The sequence below is a fragment of the Vulpes vulpes genome, chromosome 9 (assembly GCF_048418805.1).
Source record: "Vulpes vulpes isolate BD-2025 chromosome 9, VulVul3, whole genome shotgun sequence".
In the NCBI taxonomy this organism is placed as follows: Eukaryota; Metazoa; Chordata; class Mammalia; order Carnivora; family Canidae; genus Vulpes; species Vulpes vulpes.
Window position 1 is genome coordinate 54,217,395 of NC_132788.1, and position 13,141 is coordinate 54,230,535.

Here is a 13,141-nt window from a genome sequence, read left to right on the forward strand (position 1 = left end):
AACCGTGGAAGGAGATGGCTGGGAGGTTTAAAAATATTGTTCTTCCTCCTGCCTGAGACAGCATGCCAGGCAACCTGAGCCATCAGCTTATTGCAGGCAAATCTTCGAGAATCATTTGTCATGCTTTTGGAGCTTTGAAATTGACAGTTTGCTTGAGGGGCTTGATTTCCATAGGGGTTTTCTCCTGTGGCATGGCACACTGGAGGCTGGCGGAAATGTGGATTTCTGGATTTCCAGGCTGTTGGGGACAAGAGGGATGCTCCCCCTCGCTCTGGGGATGCTCCTGTCTGCCTCCTGCCTGCCTCCTGCAGGATGTTTAGGGGACATCCAGAATTCTGATGTGAGTGCACAGCACCGCCGGTTGCAGCGTAGTCCTGAAGGCCAGTGGGACCCCCTGAGCCACTGACAGAGGGGGCCTTAACAAGGAGGGGTTTCCTGGGACGGCCTCCTGCCCAGGTTTGACTGTAGCTGTAATGCCAAGGATTATGATTTGAGACCCTGGAAAAGGGTAAAAACATTCCACCAGCCATAGCTCTAATTATCATGGTTGCCCATATGTTCATAAGCACAGATTTTGTGTGTGTGTGTTGTTATGTGTGCAATTCTGTGGTCTCCTGCTGCGCTTCTCTTGCATTTCTTTCTCTGGGTTTGGCTCCTAGAAGCATGTGTGTATGTGTCTGCTTGGGGTGAAGGGCAGCAGCCTTCCAGCATTTTTCCTGTCTTGAATCTGTTTTCCCCTTGTCACTCTCTTTTCTCATCCCTACTGTAATTCTCCCCCTTCAGCCCTGTTTTCTGCTTTGCTGAAGGAAAGGAAATTCTCCTGGATGAACCCTTCCTTCTCATCTGTTCTTCCCCACTTGCTTGTTCGCTCATCCTACAGGGAAGCCAAACTCCTTACATATGCAGATGTGGGCATATTTTTCTAAAATGAGGTTTTCCTACATGATTGTGAAGTTACTGAATGCTTCCAGAAGGAGGTGCAAAAACATGATCACCTGTCTGGCTCTGAAATACTAGCATTTTGCTGGTGATAATATACAAAAGGAAAGCACCTCCCAAATCCCAGGAACTAGAGATTGGTGAGGCAGACAGGGGTGGGGGTCATGGGGTAAAAGGGGCACTGGAGAGGGGGCGTAAAGAGGCACAGTTCTAAGGCTTAATTGCACCAGTCTTGAGAAAGATTTTCCATCTTCTCCGTGGATAATTTTATTCCCGTAATGGCTGAGAAGATGAAGAACACGGCATCCGACAATCTTTTTTATTAGCTGTTGCTTTTATATAATTCTGCTTTCATTTGTTGAATACTCTCAGACCTTGACATTTTCAGCTTCTGTACACACAGCTTAAGGGCCTTCCAATCAGCAGGCTCCTTTCTTTTCTTTTTTTCCCCCCATTTCCTCTTAAGTTTAGAAATTGATGGTGGAAACCTGTTTAGGGGGAAACTTGGAACAGCTGCTGAATCATCCTTGACCACCCAAAATAGTTGGGAGTGTGGCCAGGGGCCAGAAAAGGTTGGAATGGGGAACACAGAGGCCTGGGATTGAGGAGGTGCCATGCTTTGTGCACCAGCCTCTCAGCTGGAACCCTGCTGCCCTTCTGCTTGTAGGACACGGTTTCCGAGTGCTGGCCCATTGTGATCGGCAGGGAAATCCTGTGCAGAATCCAGACTCATTTTCAAGGGAAGGAGACATCTTGACCCCTTTGTACCACAGTATTTATTCCCTAGATGATTATTCTTGAGTGTGGAAATCATATTTTGTAAGGCTCCTATGCTTTATAATCTTTCTGAGTAATTGTTCCTCACGCCCACACTGCAAGATCTAAATGAGTGTTTTTCCTTTCATCACAGAGAGCAGTGAGCTGCTGGGGGCACTAGGGCCTAGTGAGGGTCTTATGGCACCTGGAAGCAAATCCCAGATGTGGTGTTGACACAGGCTGTGAAGCAGGGGCAGCATGTGTTCACAGTGGGCCTGGGCCCGCATGCAGCAATGTATCACTGCCTTCTGCAGCCATGCTGTCCCTCCTCATGTCTCAGTTTCCTTGTCTACAAAATGGGGGTATGATGGGGTCAGCACCCTGAGGTGATGATGGGGTCATTAGAGGAGGTGATGCCTGGAAGGTGTTGGCATGTGCAGGTGCCTGGCAAGTGCTAGCTCCTCTCTGTAGTGTACAGTGGTTATTGGCAATCCTCTTTCAAGTCCTAATGCTTCAGGTTTGGTTTAATGGGTGAATGTGTGTATACGTGCACAGATGTATGTGTGCTGAGATGGATATTATCATTAGTGGTCGGATTGCTCTCTGGGATGTGGAAACCTCCACTCCAGGCTTCACGGGGCTTTTCTTGGATGCCTGCCATAGTGTCTGTCTGTCATTCAGTATGCAGAGGGGTAGAAGAGGGCTCTGTGCAAAGCAATATGGAAACCATGTGTGCTCACAACTGGGTGTTTCTCAGTGTTAGAGAACAGCGCCATCTTCCATTTCAGTATGTTGGGCGTAGGGTCCAGAAGGTGAAGCTGTCTACCACCTTGACTGTCAGAGCTGTGGCTGCTGAACCTTTTGCCATCCTCACTGGCCTCCCAGAGCCTTTGCTCAGCTGCCCTTTGTGTTTTCCTGTAGGAAACAAAAGAACTGGGAGTGGGCCTCTCCAGCGCTCCCCCTGGATTCAGTTATCTTTCCGCTAAGGGTGACTTGTGCCCCGCCTGAACCAGCACGTCTTCTGTCTTACGGTGGTAGCCTGGGGGCCAGCTGGTTCTGAACCCAGCAGCCATTAAGCTGACCACTCTGGCTGGCCAAGAGTGTGTCTTCTGCCCTCAGCCATGGGGCCAGGTCAGGGAGGTGGTGGGGAACAAGCCAGTCATAGAGTCCTAGGCCAGCCCTCGATAATTTACCAGCCTTCTGATCCTGAACAAATAGTTTAAGTTCCAAAGCTTCAGCTGTCTTATCTTTGAAACAGGAATTTTAAGACTAACCTACCAGTCCTTTGGAGGATGAGTGGTCATTAGTGTATGAGTATCTGATGTAGGAGTTTTCAGTTTCATGTCATTTCCATCCTTTTCCTTTTCTTTAATAAATGCATAGCCATTTATTAATTCCAAATTCATTTAATTCTGCTAAGTGCACAGAGATGGTTCTGACAGTTGTGATTCCTACCTCAGGGAATTCACAGCACAGTTTGGGAGGGGAAGGAGATGTGAGGAATGGGATCCCAGGTAGGAGGATGCCTGAGTGCCAGCTTCCTGCCAGCAGACCTGCCAGCCCTGTAAAAATGGTCTCACTTTTCTCAAACTCAGCCACTACAACGTGCATTTTGGGGGTGTAGCTTCACAGACTGGAGGCAGGGAGAAAGGGAGAACCTGAGAAATATGTGTGTTCTTCCTGGATCTCAGGCTCTTTCCCCCAGAATGTAAATGTCTGTTCCTGCCCCTGTTGGATGCATATGCCATCCCAACATTGATATGTGAACAGTCAGCCCTTTTCTTGTTTTTTTCTCTTTGCTTCTACTCTGGCTTTCTTTTTTTAAGGAACAACTGTCATGTGATCCTGCCAAGCCTGCAGCTTTCTCAGTGACAGCACTAAACAGCCCCCTGCCTGGTGTCCCTGGGGGTGTCAGTCGGAGTCTGTTCAGGAAAATAGGAGCTGCTCTATGACGCAGAGGAAGAGGAGTTAAATGTGGAGGATTCTGCTTTACAAAGAGAAGGTAGCCCACTGGTCAGGAACACATGGAAAGGGCCTGGCCTCACACATGTCGAGGAAATATAGTTGCAGCCATAAGGCAGCACCATATGTACTCAGTAGAATGGGTGATGTGGGAACAGTGGACACTGCCAGGTGCTGGCAAGGCTGTGGTTAGCCCAGGCCCTCCATACTGCTAGCAGGGAGGTAAATTGGTGAAGCCACCATAGAAAACTATTACCCATTGTCTGTTAAAACTGAACACAGGCTTACCCTATGACTTGGCAATTCTGTGCCCAACAGAAATGTGTCCATAGGTTCACTGAAAAACCAAACAAAAACTGTAGAATGTTCCCTGCAGGATCATTCACAATCACCCCAACTGTCAACAGGGGAATAGATAAATCACAGTAGTCGTTACTGTGGAGGCCCAGTTGGGCATGAGAATGAACTGGTTGTGGCCACAGGCAGCAATATTGGTGACTCACATCAACAGAACACCACACAGAAGGGCCAGCCATAGAATACATATACATTGCATGGATGTTGTATTACATGAAGTTTGAACACAGTGGAACTGATCTGTGGTGTTAGGAAGTGGGATAATTGCTACCACTGGGGGAAGTAATGAGGAAGAGAATATGTGGGGGGTGGGGGCTTGTAGGGTGGGGTAAAACTCCCTTTCTTGATGTGGATGCTAGTTACACAGGTGGGTTCAGTGATGAGAATTCATCAAGCCATGCTGAAAGGTTTTGAACTTTTCTGTTAGCATGTTCTACTTGATACAAAGTCAGATATAGCTGAGGAAGGCAGATCTGCCTTTAGGTACCAGCCATTTCAGCTACCTCTCTCTCTCTCTCTCTCTCTCTCTCTCTCTCTGCACTTCCCTAGGCCCTGTGCCCCTTGTGTGTTCTAGCACTCACTATGCTATTGTGTGGCTGTTGGCATCTGTGACTGTTTCTCCTTCCAGACTATAAAGGCCTGGAAGCTCAGAGTCCTCCCTGGTCTGATTCATTGAGGGTGATTCATCACCAAGGGCTGGGGATGCAGTGTCTGGTACAGAATAGGTGCCCAGTAGATGTTTGCAAGAATAAAGAAAGTAGGGATCCCTGGGTGGCGCAGCGGTTTGGCGCCTGCCTTTGGCCCAGGGCGCGATCCTGGAGACCCGGGATCGAATCCCACATCGGGCTCCCGGTGCATGGAGCCTGCTTCTCCCTCTGCCTGTGTCTCTGCCTCTCTCTCTCTCTCTGTGACTATCATAAGTAAATAAAAAATTAAAAAAAAAAAAAAAAAAAAAAAAAGAATAAAGAAAGTATGTATGCGCAAGCAGGAAACAGTGACGCAGTGGGGGTTCCGGGAGAGGGAGGAAAGCTTCTTGGTGGAAGCTGTGTTTGGAGAATGAGCAGTATGGAGCGGGCAGCCCACAGAGCAGGACATGAAGAATGTAGGGATTTGGGACAGAGACCCCCACCCAGGTGCTTCCATGTGACCATTGGCGGTGGGTTGGGAAGCTATAAAAATAGATTGGGATCACATCATGAAGGACCCCAGATGACTGGCTAACCAGTTAGCCTTCCTTTGGGATAATGTTGGGAGTTCTCGAAGAGCTGTCAGCTGGAGAAAGAGTTGCACTTGAATATCCAGAAGAATAATGGTGCCATTAAGGAGAAAGAAAAAAATTCAAGTAAGCCACGACACTTGGGGAAGGTTGTGAGTTTAATTCTAGACCTGCACATACAAGGTAGAGATGGCCAACAGATAACTGAAAGTGTCAGACATGGAGTTCTGTGTCCCTCAAGATGACAGCCACCATGATGTTATGAGCATCTGCTATGTGCCAGGCTCTTTTACATAAATTATTGCTAATCCTTGCAGCAACCCTGCAAGGTAGATTATGTTATACATTTTACAAATGAAGAAACTGGGAATCAGGTTAAATGAGCTGCCAGAAACCATGTAGCTGATGGATGAAGTCAGAGCTCTGAAGTCTCTGCTCTTCCCACCACGCCACGCTGCCTCCCAAATCGGCTTAGGAAGAAAAGTTCCAGAGAATGTGGTTAACAATGCCAAATGCTACAGGCCACGGAGGGCTAGAGGAGAGGCCCCTTAATTGCCTCTTGAAGGACATGTAAGTTATCCTGAGAGAGCCTTTCCAGTATTGCCATGTAGAACAAAGCTGAGTTGTGTGTGGAGTTAGGGCCGCAGTGAATGAGAGAAGTGGAGGAAACGGGTGTAGACCATTCTTTCAAGAACTTTCATCAAAGGGAGAACATTACTGACTTAAGAGGGAGTGACTCTCTCGTATTTATGGGAGGAGAATTCGTAATGTGTCCCTGATGGGTCCAGTGGAAGATGGGTCCCAACGGGGGTCAGAAGGCATGCAACAGGAAGGGCTACCTTCACCCCAGAGGAGTGTTCTTAGAGGAATGGCCTTGTGGCTCCAGAGGTGGAGTGACTTCCAGCTCAGTGTTGAGTGAGCAGTATGTCTTATTAGAAGAACTGCTCACCACAGGCATTTTTCCTGAGTGTGGGGAGACTTGCTTGGTGGAGACTTGCTTTTCCTGCTTGGTGGGGAGCAGGCTTGACATCGGTACCAGAGAGCCAGAGAGAGGCTCACCACTTAGGATGCAAGACTGAGGCATGGCAAGTATTCCCAGTGTGACATGCCCCCCAGAGAGAAGCTGCCAGAGTATTCAGAGGAGGGAACAGATAACAGTGACCTGAAAGCAATGTGGCAAGAAAGTGGCCTGTTTGGGAAGGAGCCCACCACTGATCATTGTGAGGAGCAGTTCTTTACCTGCTGAGCAACTGCTCTGAGCCCAAAGGACTTGTGAAGATTGTTGAGTCCAGACGTTCTTCCCTAGTGGCTAGAGGACACCCACACACCTGTAACCCAACCAGTACTGCTTCTTCATAATGGTAGCAGCATAAAAATGGCCATTTTGTGTGTTCTTAACAGGGTACTGTAAGTGATAAGTGAAAGAACATACTACTTAGAGATTTAGGACAGCCTTTCTTAGAGAGAATGGGCTTTTTGTACCTGTGCTGGTAGGACCCAGTTCTTTTGATGAGGAAACAAAGAAATAGAGAACCATTGATCCAACCCAATTATTTTCACAGATAAGAAAAGGGCCCCAAGGCAGCTAAGTGGTTTGAGAATCACTTATATGGCTGCAAGCACTGGGTTTTTAGATCTAAAGGGACCTGGGTTTGAATTACAACTTTACCACCTGCTGGCTTTATTGGCAAGATCAAGTCACTTAAGCCCTGGAGCCTTGGGAGTTTTCATCTTTACAATGGGGACAGTAGTAATTACATTTTCAAGATAATAAAGGACATGACATAGGACCTAGTCCATTGTAATATATATCTTAGTACCTGCTATTACTGCTACCAGCCAGATCTAATAATATAACTGCTGTTGCTCCTATTGTCCCCAGAGGTCACATAGCTAATTAATAGTATAACTAGGACTCAGGTTCCTTGCAGCTCTGTCCATGAGTCTTACAGTTTTTCCACTGTAGGGTAAGAGTAAGGGTTAACCCACAGGCTCTGGAGGTAGATGCTTTCGAATCTTGGGTCCCGCCACCACCTCCACCCCCCACCCCTGTCACCTCCACTGCCACTGCCTCATGGTCCTGCATTCCCTGCATCTACTCTGTACGCTACTTCTGGTCTGTTTGCTACAGGTCCCATCTTCTCAGAAGTTCTCTCTTTTATCTCATAGTAACCTCTGAGGTGAGGGGGGAGCAGAGACTACTCTGTGGGACATGTGGAGAGGCTGTGGCTTTCCTGGGCCTTGAGGTCAGGCTTCCCTGGGATAGATGTCTGTGCCAGGGCCCTGCTGAACAGGCTGCACGACTCCTCTTTGCTATGTACAGTGCCTGAGTTATGTCACTTAGGTTTGGGGGGTGCTGTTTATCATAAAGGAAAATAAGGATGCTCAGAGAGGTTAAGGTATGGTGCAAGGTTTCACAGCCATTCTACTCCAGGTCCAAGATTTAGACAAGTCTTCTGAATCCATGTCTGTAAAACAGGAATAGTAGTTCTTATCTTGCAGGATAGTATTGAGAATTAAATGAATTGATAGAGTATTGCTAATAAACTCTCTGTCTCTGAAGCTGGTTTTCTTGGTGCTCAGTAGCTAACATTTGCTGAGTATTCCCCCATATGCAAAGCACTAGCCAAACACCTCATCTGAATTGCCTCCTTTTGACCTACACAGTGACCCAGGAAGCTGACTGATAAAATGACAACTGATCTTGTTTGAATTGTTGTTGTCAAAGTGCCAGGTGTATCCCAAGTGCATCACGTGTTCTCATTCATCACATTTGCAAAACAGTCCCACGAGGTAGGAACTGTTACCATTCCCATTGTATAGGCAAAGAAACAGGCTTTGAAACTGGCAGCAGTTGTCACATGAAGGATTTGGGATCATAGCAGTCCGTTTGCTGTCCATGGGCCCAGGCAGGCTAAATGCAGGGATTGATTGTTCATCCGTCCGCCGCTCAGAGTACTGTTTGAAATTGCATTGAAATGATCTACAGTGGAGGTGCCTGGGTGGCTCAGTTGCTTAAGGTTCCAACTCTTGGTTTCAGCTCAGGTCAAGATCTCAGGGTTGTGAGATCCAGCCCCCTGTCAGGTTCCGCACTCAGTGAGGAGTTGGCTTGGGATTTTCTCCCTCGCCCCTCCCCCCTGCTCACACTCATGCATGCACTCTCTCTCTGTCTCTCAAATAAGTAAACTTTAAAACAAAAGATCTAAGATCTATGATGGAATTTACACTAAGCAGAGGACTAAAATAGTATAATGAACCTCTCTGTCCCTGTCCCCCAAACTTAACAATTTTGCCACATTTTCTCATATTTATTTATTTTTCTCTTTGTTCTTTGCTTTGAAGCAAATCTCAGTGACCATGACATTTCCCTCTACATACTTCAGTATGTGTTTTTGAAAAGTATGGACATTTTCTTATATAACTACAATATTGTTATCTTGCTTCAGAGAATTAACATTGATTTCCCCAAAAATACCTTTTCCCAGTGGGGGGTGTGTGTGTGTGTGTGTTGCTGGTGTAAGTCAGGATCCACTGGAGTTGCCACATTATAATTGGTTCTTAGTCTTTTTTAAAAAAATATTTTATTTATTCATGAGAGACAGAGAGAGAGGCAGAGACACAGGCAGAGAGAGAAGCAGCTCTATGTAGGGAGCTTGACATGGGACTCGATACTGGGTCTCCAGGATCACGCCCTGGGCTGAAGGTGGCGCTAAACCGCTGAGCCACCCGGGCTGTCCAAGTTCTTAGTCTTTTAAGACTAAGTCTTTTGTCACTCAGAATAGACCCTATCCCCTCTTTTATGCCAGTGACTTGTTGCAAAAACTCCTTAGGTTTATATTCCCATCTTTCTCCTTCGTGGTGTAGAACCTGATCCAGAGAAGGGAAGAACCAACTGCCTACTTCATTAGGAGGTGAAATGATCATGTGGGGAGAGGGCTAACCTCAGTGGTTAAATTGCTGTTCATGGCTGCAGATTTATGTCACTCCCTCCATTACTGTTGCTAGGGTCCTTTTAAGCTCAGTATCTCCTCCTGAAGTGGTTTCTGCACTGTGCCTGGCAGCAGCTGCATGTTAATGCTGCATGCAGCACTTCCTGTGATGTGGTTATTGTCTGTTGGTTTTCTCCCAGCAAATTTAGTCTCCTAAATAGGTCCTTATGGATTGAAGAGCAGAAGTGCCTGTCCATCATGTATGCAGGTTACCACCTATCCCTGCTGGAAAAGACCCAGTTAAACAAATAATTCTAATTAAATAGACACTCTTTGGCCTCTCACTTTCCTTTCCTTTCCTTTCCTTCTCTACTCATCTTTTTCCAGCTTTGATCAGCTCAGTTTGACCGAGGGAATTCCTTTGGGCCTTTCCTTCAGCCCTTGGCCATGATGATGGTGGGATGCTGCAGACAAATCTGGGGTTACCCTTTGATCTCTCCCTGCTGGCGCTCTGCTGTTCCCACTGCCCTGATGACCCGGTCCTATCCTGTTACCAAGCTAATAGCTCCTGTTCTTCCTTTGTTCTCTTGCCACAATGGTCACCCCTTGGTCATCTCTGTGTTGAACTGAAACCATCATCTCTCCACTGGTGTCCTTTTAACCAGACCCTCCACCTGTGATCTGGTATCTCCTTGTTGCAGAAGGAACATTTCTAAAGCCCATCAATGACTCCCTGAGACATTCAGAAGAAAGCTGGGATTCCTGAGCCTGGCCTGCCAAGGCCTTGGCTCTGTGTCCACCTGGCATGCTCTCTGGCCATGTGGCCTTTCTCATGACATTAGGATCACCCCAGAGACCTTCTTTGATCATTTCCTGCTGCTCCTTCTGTATAGGGCTGCCACCTAACCTAGCTCACTGTATTGTCCCCAGAGCAAACTCAGTGCCTGAGAGACATAGATGCCTAACATGGCAGCTCAGAACAGATGACAGCCCGGAGAAGTCAGCAGCACTTTGGACTTAGGTGCATGGAAGTTGGTGGAGGTGGTTCTTGGAGTATAACCCTTTGAGCCACCCCTGTGCTTGGTGCTGGTAGGGAAGCCATACCTGTCCATTATAAAAATCCTGCCTTGGTGCTTGGCACCCTTATCCAGCTGTGGGGCAGCATTCCCTCATACTTCTCTCTCTCTCTCTTTCTCTCTCTCTCTCTCTCTCTCTTTTTCTCTCTCTCTCTCTCTCTTTTGAGAGTGGGGTGGGGCAGAGGGCGAGAGATAGAGAGAGAAAGACAGAGGGGTGGGGGGATCTTAAGCAGGCTCCAAGCCCAGCACAGGGCCTGACATAAGGCTCAGTCTCATGACCTTAAGATCAGGACCTGAGGTGAAATCTACAGTCAGGTGCTTAACCCACTGAGCCACCTAGGTGCCCTGCTTATACCATTTCTTAAGTAGCACATGTTGACAGTAGAAAAACCAGAATTTTCAGATAAGCCCAAAGGATAAAATCAGATTTACCAAGTCAGACCCCCCAGCTAGAGAAGTAACGATCATTAGCCTCTTGGTGGACACTGCCAAAACCTGTTTCTGTTACGGTTATATTGGCCATGTTATAATACGGTTGACCCTTGAACAATATGGGTTTGAACTTCATGGGTCCCCTAATACACAGATTTTTTACTATACAGTACTGTAAATGTATTTTCTTAATGATTTTCTCAACATTATCTTTTCCTTAGCTTTATTGTGAGTATATAACATATAACATACAAAATATGTGTTGATCAACTATCCGTGTTGCTGGTAAGACTTCTGGTCAACAGTAGGCTACTAGTAGTTAAATTTTGGGGTAGTTGAAAATCATATATGGATTTTTGACTCTGTGGAGGAGGAGATCACTACCCTTCACCCTGGCTGTATTTGCAAAAATGAGAACATAACCATGATGTTCTTTAGGAGTCATTTTAAAACTCAAATCTATAATGAACCATTTCCCATCAAATCTGTTTCTACACTTAATTAGTTATGTACTACTCCTTATTATGAATGTCCCATAATCTACTCTTCCATAATCTACTCTTTCCTATCACTGCATTGTTATGTTGCTCTAGGCTTTTCCTATTAGAAAAAAAAAAGCTTATCCTTTAAGCTGCCTGAATTCAGCTTTTTTCTTAGGAAAACTATTTAGAATTGTAGTTGCTAGGCCATTGACTGTCCATCCTTCAGGCTTGGGATTACATCTTGCTAGACTGCCATACAGTGGGGGTAGTAGCAGGGTGCACTTCCGTTTGCAGTATATAATGACACCACCCTCCCTTCCTTCAGCAACATGGGCTGTTTTCCTCTTTCTTTTTAAAATTAATTACAAACGTAATGCATATTTGTGAGAAGTCCAAGCACTATGAAAGCATGCAAATTGTGGTCCCAACTCTCCAAAGAACCCTGGTAAATGTGCTTCTAACCATCCCCTGGGATTGTCAGCCTTATTTCTGTGAAGAACACAGACCTGGTTTGGTTTTTACAGTTGGGGTCTTAGTTTATTCTTTGCTAACTTGCCTCCTGCACCTAATAATACATCTTAGACAACTTTGCATATCACTTCTCTTTGTCCATCAGATCTACCCACGTGGCAGGGATTGGCATTATTTATGTATTTAACCATTATTTATGTAACCATTTTCCTGTTAATGGACATTTGGGGTTCTTTTCACAATTAAATTTAATGTAGACATCCAAATTTCTCTTCAGAAATATATATCAACAAAATGATTTGAGAGTCCCCCCCCACACACACATATACCATCACAGCCTTTTATCAACCTCTAAAATGTTTGCATTTCTTTAATTATTAATATGGCCAAGCACCTTCTCTTGTAGTTCTTCTTTTGAGAACTGCCTCTTCATATGATTTTTTTGTTTTCTTTTTTTTTAAAGATTTTAAATAAATTTTGAGAGAGAGAGAGGGAGCGAGGGAGCATGAGCAGAGGGAGGGGCAGAGGGAGAAGCAGACTCCCTGTGGAGCAGATGTGGGGCTCGATCCCCAGGACCTGAGATCGTGACCTGAGCTGAAGGCAAATGCTCAACTGACTGAGCCACCCAGGTGTCCCTGAGTTTTTGTTTTCTTATTAGGTGGTAAACTTAAAGCTTGCCCTTCCCCATTTTCATTGGTTTTTAAGTTTGTTAATTTAATGGGCAAAAATTGGTCTTTTGAATTTGTACTTTTTCATTACTAATTAAGTGATCATGTTCATTGCTTTAAGAAGGCTCATTTATGCACTATAATCACTATTGATTTTCTAGCCTGGAGGGACTCTTACCTGACATAGGATGTTCTCCTATTTGTTTCCCCAGCTGCTGATTAAGTTAGCCCCTGACTGGACACTGCAGGTTGGAAAAGCATGGGATTGGGGTTCACCCTGGGGTCTGACTGCTTACCTCAGCTCTTGCTAACTGTGTGACCTCAGGCAAATCAGTTGACTTCTGTGAGCCTGGGTTCCTCATTCTTCAGGGAATGAGGAACAACCTTATTGGATTGTTGCTAAGGACTGAATGAGACGACTCGTGAATGTGCCTGTCATACTGTGCGTAGATGTTAGCCGTGCCCCCTCCTTCTCAGATGATCCATGCTGTTAATGGACAGCTGGAGTTGTTCATCATTTTGGAGTCAGCTCAAGTGTCCTGCATGTAACTACAACCCCCTGGTTCTGTTCACACCCTCTGGAGTAGCAGCTGTCACAGAGCCAAATAGGATGAACCTGTGTGGTATGCCAGAGAGGTGAGGACTAGCCTCCCTCCTGTCCTTCCTCAGTGAAGCTGTCACCCTGGTTCTCTCAGGCTTTCCTCACATTGGTGGTGGTGGGGGCAATCTAACCGTTCTTCTTTTGGTCAGTTTTAGCATGTCCCTGTCCCTATGAGCCCTGGAACTGAAGCCAGCATACGAAAGCGCTAGGGATAGGGGTGGGATAGGACTGAGCTGTCACCCCCACAGACCC

At 46.2% G+C, this 13,141-nt stretch overlaps 1 protein-coding gene across 1 annotated transcript in view; it reads left to right on the forward strand.

Moving 5' to 3' along the window:
* CHCHD6 (coiled-coil-helix-coiled-coil-helix domain containing 6) overlaps positions 1 to 13,141 on the forward strand; it is a 260,178-nt gene that overhangs the window by 135,602 nt on the left and 111,435 nt on the right. The gene's annotated exons all lie outside the window — the stretch shown is intronic.